Genomic DNA, 9,843 nt, shown 5'->3' with positions numbered 1-9,843 from the left:
TACTGACCCTGGAACTGACCCTGTATATAACTACTGACCCTGGAACTGTCCATGTATATAACTACTGACCCTGGAACTGACCCTGTATATAACTACTGACCCTGGAACTGACCCTGTATATAACTACTGACCCTGGAACTGACCCTGTATATAGTTACTGACCCTGTATATAACTACTGACCCTGGAACTGACCCTGTATATAACTACTGACGCTGGAACTGACCCTGTATATAACTACTGACCCTGGAACTGACCCTGTATATAACTACTGACCCTGGAACTGACCCTGTATATAACTACTGACCCTGGAACTGACCCTGTATATAACTACTGACCCTGGATCTGACCCTGTATATAACTACTGACCCTGGAACTGACCCTGTATATAACTACTGACCCTGGAACTGACCCTGTATATAACTACTGACCGTGGAACTGACCCTGTATATAGTTACTGGCCCTGTATATAACTACTGACCCTGGAACTGACCCTGTATATAACTACTGACACTGTATATAACTACTGACCCTGTATATAACTACTGACCCTGGAACTGTCCCTGTATATAACTACTGACCCTGTATATAACTACTGGCCCTGTACATAACTACTGACCCTGTATATAACTACTGACCCTGGAACTGACCCTGTATATAACTACTGACCCTGTATATATAGCTACTGACCCTGTATATAACTGCTGACCCTGTATATAGCTACTGACCCTGTATATAACTACTGACCCTGGAACTGACCCTGTATATAACTACTGGCCCTGTATATAACTACTGACCCTGTATATAACTACTGACCCTGGAACTGACCCTGTATATAACTACTGACCCTGGAACTGACCCTGTATATAACTACTGACCCTGGAACTGACCCTGTATATAACTACTGACCCTGGATCTGACCCTGTATATAACTACTGACCCTGGAACTGACCCTGTATATAACTACTGACCCTGGAACTGACCCTGTATATAACTACTGACCGTGGAACTGACCCTGTATATATAGTTACTGGCCCTGTATATAACTATGACCCTGGAACTGACCCTGTATATAACTATGACTGACCCTGTATATAACTACTGACCCTGTATATAACTACTGACCCTGAACTGTCCCTGTATATAACTACTGACCCTGTATATAACTACTGACCCTGGAACTGACCCTGTATATAACTACTGACCCTGGAACTGACCCTGTATATAACTACTGACCCTGTATATAACTACTGACCCTGGAACTGACCCTGTATATAACTACTGACCCTGTATATAACTACTGACCCTGGAACTGACCCTGTATATAACTACTGACCCTGGAACTGACCCTGTATATAGTTACTGACCCTGTATATAACTACTGACCCTGGAACTGACCCTGTATATAACTACTGACCCTGGAACTGACCCTGTATATAACTACTGACCCTGGAACTGTCCCTGTATATAACTACTGACCCTGGAACTGACCCTGTATATAACTACTGACCCTGTATATAACTACTGACCCTGGAACTGACCCTGTATATAACTACTGACCCTGGAACTGACCCTGTATATAGTTACTGACCCTGTATATAACTACTGACCCTGGAACTGACCCTGTATATAACTACTGACGCTGGAACTGACCCTGTATATAACTACTGACCCTGGAACTGACCCTGTATATAACTACTGACCCTGGAACTGACCCTGTATATAGTTACTGACCCTGTATATAACTACTGACCCTGGAACTGACCCTGTATATAACTACTGACCCTGGAACTGACCCTGTATATAGTTACTGGCCCTGTATATAACTACTGACCCTGGAACTGACCCTGTATATAGTTACTGGCCCTGTATATAACTACAGACCCTGGAACTGACCCTGTATATAACTACTGACCCTGGAACTGACCCTGTATATAACTACTGACACTGTATATAACTACAGACCCTGGAACTGACCCTGTATATAACTACTGACCCTGGAACTGACCCTGTATATATAACTACTGACCCTGTATATAACTACTGACCCTGGAACTGACCCTGTATATAACTACTGACCCTGGAACTGACCCTGTATATATTTACTGACCCTGTATATAACTACAGACCCTGGAACTGTCCCTGTATATAACTACTGACCCTGGAACTGACCCTGTATATAACTACTGACCCTGGAACTGTCCATGTATATAACTACTGACCCTGGAACTGACCCTGTATATAACTACTGACCCTGGAACTGACCCTGTATATAACTACTGACCCTGGAACTGACCCTGTATATAGTTACTGACCCTGTATATAACTACTGACCCTGGAACTGACCCTGTATATAACTACTGACGCTGGAACTGACCCTGTATATAACTACTGACCCTGGAACTGACCCTGTATATAACTACTGACCCTGGAACTGACCCTGTATATAACTACTGACCCTGGAACTGACCCTGTATATAACTACTGACCCTGGATCTGACCCTGTATATAACTACTGACCCTGGAACTGACCCTGTATATAACTACTGACCCTGGAACTGACCCTGTATATAACTATGACCGTGGAACTGACCCTGTATATAGTTACTGGCCCTGTATATAACTACTGACCCTGGAACTGACCCTGTATATAACTACTGACACTGTATATAACTACTGACCCTGTATATAACTACTGACCCTGGAACTGTCCCTGTATATAACTACTGACCCTGTATATAACTACTGACCCTGTATATAACTACTGACCCTGTATATAACTACTGACCCTGGAACTGACCCTGTATATAACTACTGACCCTGTATATATAGCTACTGACCCTGTATATAACTAGTGACCCTGTATATAGCTACTGACCCTGTATATAACTACTGACCCTGGAACTGACCCTGTATATAACTACTGGCCCTGTATATAACTACTGACCCTGTATATAACTACTGACCCTGGAACTGACCCTGTATATAAGTATGACCCTGGAACTGACCCTGTATATAACTACTGACGCTGGAACTGACCCTGTATATAACTACTGACCCTGGAACTGACCCTGTATATAACTACTGACCCTGGAACTGACCCTGTATATAACTACTGACCCTGGAACTGACCCTGTATATAGTTACTGGCCCTGTATATAACTACTGACCCTGGAACTGACCCTGTATATAACTACTGACACTGTATATAACTACTGACCCTGTATATAACTACTGACCCTGGAACTGACCCTGTATATATAACTACTGACCCTGTATATAACTACTGACCCTGGAACTGACCCTGTATATAACTACTGACCCTGGAACTGACCCTGTATATAGTTACTGACCCTGTATATAACTACAGACCCTGGAACTGTCCCTGTATATAACTACTGACCCTGGAACTGACCCTGTATATAACTACTGACCCTGGAACTGTCCCTGTATATAACTACTGACCCTGTATATAACTACTGACCCTGGAACTGACCCTGTATATAACTACTGACCCTGGAACTGACCCTGTATATAGTTACTGACCCTGTATATAACTACTGACCCTGGAACTGACCCTGTATATAACTACTGATGCTGGAACTGACCCTGTATATAACTACTGACCCTGGAACTGACCCTGTATATAACTGACCCTGACCCTGGAACTGACCCTGTATATAACTACTGACCCTGGAACTGACCCTGTATATAACTACTGACCCTGGATCTGACCCTGTATATAACTACTGACCCTGGAACTGACCCTGTATATAACTACTGACCCTGGAACTGACCCTGTATATAACTACTGACCGTGGAACTGACCCTGTATATAGTTACTGGCCCTGTATATAACTAATGACCCTGGAACTGACCCTGTATATAACTACTGACACTGTATATAACTACTGACCCTGTATATAACTACTGACCCTGGAACTGTCCCTGTATATAACTACTGACCCTGTATATAACTACTGACCCTGGAACTGACCCTGCATATAACTACTGACCCTGGAACTGACCCTGTATATAACTACTGACCCTGTATATAACTACTGACCCTGGAACTGACCCTGTATATAACTACTGACCCTGTATATAACTACTGACCCTGGAACTGACCCTGTATATAACTACTGACCCTGGAACTGACCCTGTATATAGTTACTGACCCTGTATATAACTACTGACCCTGGAACTGACCCTGTATATAACTACTGACCCTGGAACTGACCCTGTATATAACTACTGACCCTGGAACTGTCCCTGTATATAACTACTGACCCTGGAACTGACCCTGTATATAACTACTGACCCTGTATATAACTACTGACCCTGGAACTGACCCTGTATATAACTACTGACCCTGTATATAGCTACTGACCCTGTATATAACTGCTGACCCTGTATATAGCTACTGACCCTGTATATAACTACTGACCCTGGAACTGACCCTGTATATAACTACTGGCCCTGTATATAACTACTGACCCTGTATATAACTACTGACCCTGGAACTGACCCTGTATATAATACTGACCCTGGAACTGACCCTGTATATAACTATGACGCTGGAACTGACCCTGTATATAACTACTGACCCTGGAACTGACCCTGTATATAACTACTGACCCTGGAACTGACCCTGTATATAAGTACTGACCCTGGAACTGACCCTGTATATAGTTACTGGCCCTGTATATAACTACTGACCCTGGAACTGACCCTGTATATAACTACTGACACTGTATATAACTACTGACCCTGTATATAACTACTGACCCTGGAACTGACCCTGTATATAACTACTGACCCTGTATATAACTACTGACCCTGGAACTGACCCTGTATATAACTACTGACCCTGGAACTGACCCTGTATATAGTTACTGACCCTGTATATAACTACAGACCCTGGAACTGTCCCTGTATATAACTACTGACCCTGGAACTGACCCTGTATATAACTACTGACCCTGGAACTGTCCCTGTATATAACTACTGACCCTGTATATAACTACTGACCCTGGAACTGACCCTGTATATAACTACTGACCCTGGAACTGACCCTGTATATAGTTACTGACCCTGTATATAACTACTGACCCTGGAACTGACCCTGTATATAACTACTGATGCTGGAACTGACCCTGTATATAACTACTGACCCTGGAACTGACCCTGTATATAACTACTGACCCTGGAACTGACCCTGTATATAACTACTGACCCTGGAACTGACCCTGTATATAACTACTGACCCTGGATCTGACCCTGTATATAACTACTGACCCTGGAACTGACCCTGTATATAACTACTGACCCTGGAACTGACCCTGTATATAACTACTGACCGTGGAACTGACCCTGTATATAGTTACTGGCCCTGTATATAACTAATGACCCTGGAACTGACCCTGTATATAACTACCCTGACACTGTATATAACTACTGACCCTGTATATAACTACTGACCCTGGAACTGTCCCTGTATATAACTACTGACCCTGTATATAACTATGACCCTGGAACTGACCCTGCATATAACTACTGACCCTGGAACTGACCCTGTATATAACTACTGACCCTGTATATAACTACTGACCCTGGAACTGACCCTGTATATAACTACTGACCCTGTATATAACTACTGACCCTGGAACTGACCCTGTATATAACTACTGACCCTGGAACTGACCCTGTATATAGTTACTGACCCTGGAACTGACCCTGTATATAACTACTGACCCTGGAACTGACCCTGTATATAACTATGACCCTGGAACTGTCCCTGTATATAACTACTGACCCTGGAACTGACCCTGTATATAACTACTGACCTGACCCTGTATATAACTACTGACCCTGGAACTGACCCTGTATATAACTACTGACCCTGGAACTGACCCTGTATATAGTTACTGACCCTGTATATAACTACTGACCCTGGAACTGACCCTGTATATAAGTATGGCGCTGGAACTGACCCTGTATATAACTACTGACCCTGGAACTGACCCTGTATATAACTACTGACCCTGGAACTGACCCTGTATATAGTAGTTACTGACCCTGTATATAACTACTGACCCTGGAACTGACCCTGTATATAACTATGACCCTGGAACTGACCCTGTATATAGTTGGTACTAACTGACCCTGTATATAACTATGACCCTGGAACTGACCCTGTATATAGTTACTGACCCTGTATATAACTACAGACCCTGGAACTGACCCTGTATATAACTACTGACCCTGGAACTGACCCTGTATATATAACTACTGACCCTGTATATAGTATAACTAACTGACCCTGTATATAGTATGGAACTGACCCTGTATATAACTACTGACCCTGGAACTGACCCTGTATATAACTACTGACCCTGTATATAACTATGACCCTGGAACTGACCCTGTATATAACTATTGACCCTGGAACTGACCCTGTATATATATTTACTGACCCTGTATATAAGTACAGAACCTGGAACTGTCCCTGTATATAAGTATGACCCTGGAACTGACCCTGTATATAACTACTGACCCTGGAACTGTCCATGTATATAACTACTGACCCTGGAACTGACCCTGTATATAACTATGACCCTGGAACTGACCCTGTATATAACTACTGACCCTGGAACTGACCCTGTATATAGTTACTGACCCTGTATATAACTACTGACCCTGGAACTGACCCTGTATATAACTACTGACGCTGGAACTGACCCTGTATATAACTACTGACCCTGGAACTGACCCTGTATATAACTATGACCCTGGAACTGACCCTGTATATAACTACTGACCCTGGAACTGACCCTGTATATAACTACTGACCCTGGATCTGACCCTGTATATAACTATGGACCCTGGAACTGACCCTGTATATAACTATGACCCTGGAACTGACCCTGTATATAACTATGACCGTGGAACTGACCCTGTATATAGTTACTGACCCTGTATATAAGTATACTGACCCTGGAACTGACCCTGTATATAACTACTGACACTGTATATAACTACTGACCCTGTATATAACTACTGACCCTGGAACTGTCCCTGTATATAACTACTGACCCTGTATATAACTACTGACCCTGGAACTGACCCTGTATATAACTACTGACCCTGGAACTGACCCTGTATATATATAACTACTGACCCTGTATATAACTACTGACCCTGGAACTGACCCTGTATATAACTACTGACCCTGGAACTGACCCTGTATATATAGTTACTGACCCTGTATATAACTACTGACCCTGGAACTGACCCTGTATATAACTACTGACCCTGGAACTGACCCTGTATATAACTACTGACCCTGGAACTGTCCCTGTATATAACTACTGACCCTGGAACTGACCCTGTATATAACTACTGACCCTGTATATAACTACTGACCCTGGAACTGACCCTGTATATAACTACTGACCCTGGAACTGACCCTGTATATAGTTACTGACCCTGTATATAACTACTGACCCTGGAACTGACCCTGTATATATAACTACTGACGCTGGAACTGACCCTGTATATAACTACTGACCCTGGAACTGACCCTGTATATAACTACTGACCCTGGAACTGACCCTGTATATAACTACTGACCCTGGAACTGACCCTGTATATAGTTACTGGCCCTGTATATAACTACTGACCCTGGAACTGACCCTGTATATAGTTACTGGCCCTGTATATAACTACAGACCCTGGAACTGACCCTGTATATAACTACTGACCCTGGAACTGACCCTGTATATAACTACTGACCCTGTATATAACTACTGACCCTGGAACTGACCCTGTATATAACTACTGACCCTGGAACTGACCCTGTATATATATTTACTGACCCTGTATATAACTACAGACGCTGGAACTGTCCCTGTATATAACTACTGACCCTGGAACTGACCCTGTATATAACTACTGACCCTGGAACTGTCCCTGTATATAACTACTGACCCTGGAACTGACCCTGTATATAACTACTGACCCTGGAACTGACCCTGTATATAACTACTGACCCTGGAACTGACCCTGTATATAGTTACTGACCCTGTATATAACTACTGACCCTGGAACTGACCCTGTATATAACTACTGACGCTGGAACTGACCCTGTATATAACTACTGACCCTGGAACTGACCCTGTATATAACTACTGACCCTGGAACTGACCCTGTATATATATTTACTGACCCTGTATATAACTACAGACCCTGGAACTGTCCCTGTATATAACTACTGACCCTGGAACTGACCCTGTATATAACTACTGACCCTGGAACTGACCCTGTATATAACTACTGACCCTGGAACTGACCCTGTATATAACTACTGATCCTGGAACTGACCCTGTATATAACTACTGACCCTGGAACTGACCCTGTATATAGTTACTGACCCTGTATATAACTACTGACCCTGGAACTGACCCTGTATATAACTACTGACGCTGGAACTGACCCTGTATATAACTACTGACCCTGGAACTGACCCTGTATATAACTATGACCCTGGAACTGACCCTGTATATAACTATGACCCTGGAACTGACCCTGTATATAACTACTGACCCTGGATCTGACCCTGTATATAACTACTGACCCTGGAACTGACCCTGTATATAACTACTGACCCTGGAACTGACCCTGTATATAACTATGACCGTGGAACTGACCCTGTATATAGTTACTGGCCCTGTATATAACTACTGACCCTGGAACTGACCCTGTATATAACTACTGACACTGTATATAACTACTGACCCTGTATATAACTACTGACCCTGGAACTGTCCCTGTATATAACTACTGACCCTGTATATAACTACTGACCCTGGAACTGACCCTGCATATAACTACTGACCCTGGAACTGACCCTGTATATAACTACTGACCCTGTATATAACTACTGACCCTGGAACTGACCCTGTATATAACTACTGACCCTGGAACTGACCCTGTATATAGTTACTGACCCTGTATATAACTACTGACCCTGGAACTGACCCTGTATATAACTACTGACCCTGGAACTGACCCTGTATATAACTACTGACCCTGGAACTGTCCCTGTATATAACTACTGACCCTGGAACTGACCCTGTATATAACTACTGACCCTGTATATAACTACTGACCCTGGAACTGACCCTGTATATAACTACTGACCCTGGAACTGACCCTGTATATAGTTACTGACCCTGTATATAACTACTGACCCTGGAACTGACCCTGTATATAACTACTGACGCTGGAACTGACCCTGTATATAACTACTGACCCTGGAACTGACCCTGTATATAACTACTGACCCTGGAAATGACCCTGTATATAACTACTGACCCTGGAACTGACCTTGTATATAGTTACTGGCCCTGTATATAACTACTGACCCTGGAACTGACCCTGTATATAGTTACTGGCCCTGTATATAACTACAGACCCTGGAACTGACCCTGTATATAACTACTGACCCTGGAACTGACCCTGTATATAACTACTGACACTGTATATAACTACAGACCCTGGAACTGACCCTGTATATAACTACTGACCCTGGAACTGACACTGTATATAACTACTGACCCTGTATATAACTACTGACCCTGGAATTGACCCTGTATATAACTACTGACCCTGGAACTGACCCTGTATATAGTTACTGGCCCTGTATATAACTACTGACCCTTGAACTGACCCTGTATATAACTACTGACCCTGGAACTGACCCTGTATATAACTACTGACACTGTATATAACTACTGACCCTGGAACTGACTCTGTATATAACTACTGACACTGTATATAACTAC

This window comes from Oncorhynchus keta, chromosome 28, assembly GCF_023373465.1.
Source record: "Oncorhynchus keta strain PuntledgeMale-10-30-2019 chromosome 28, Oket_V2, whole genome shotgun sequence".
NCBI classification, from domain to species: Eukaryota; Metazoa; Chordata; class Actinopteri; order Salmoniformes; family Salmonidae; genus Oncorhynchus; species Oncorhynchus keta.
Note: the sequence above shows the minus strand (reverse complement) of the source record.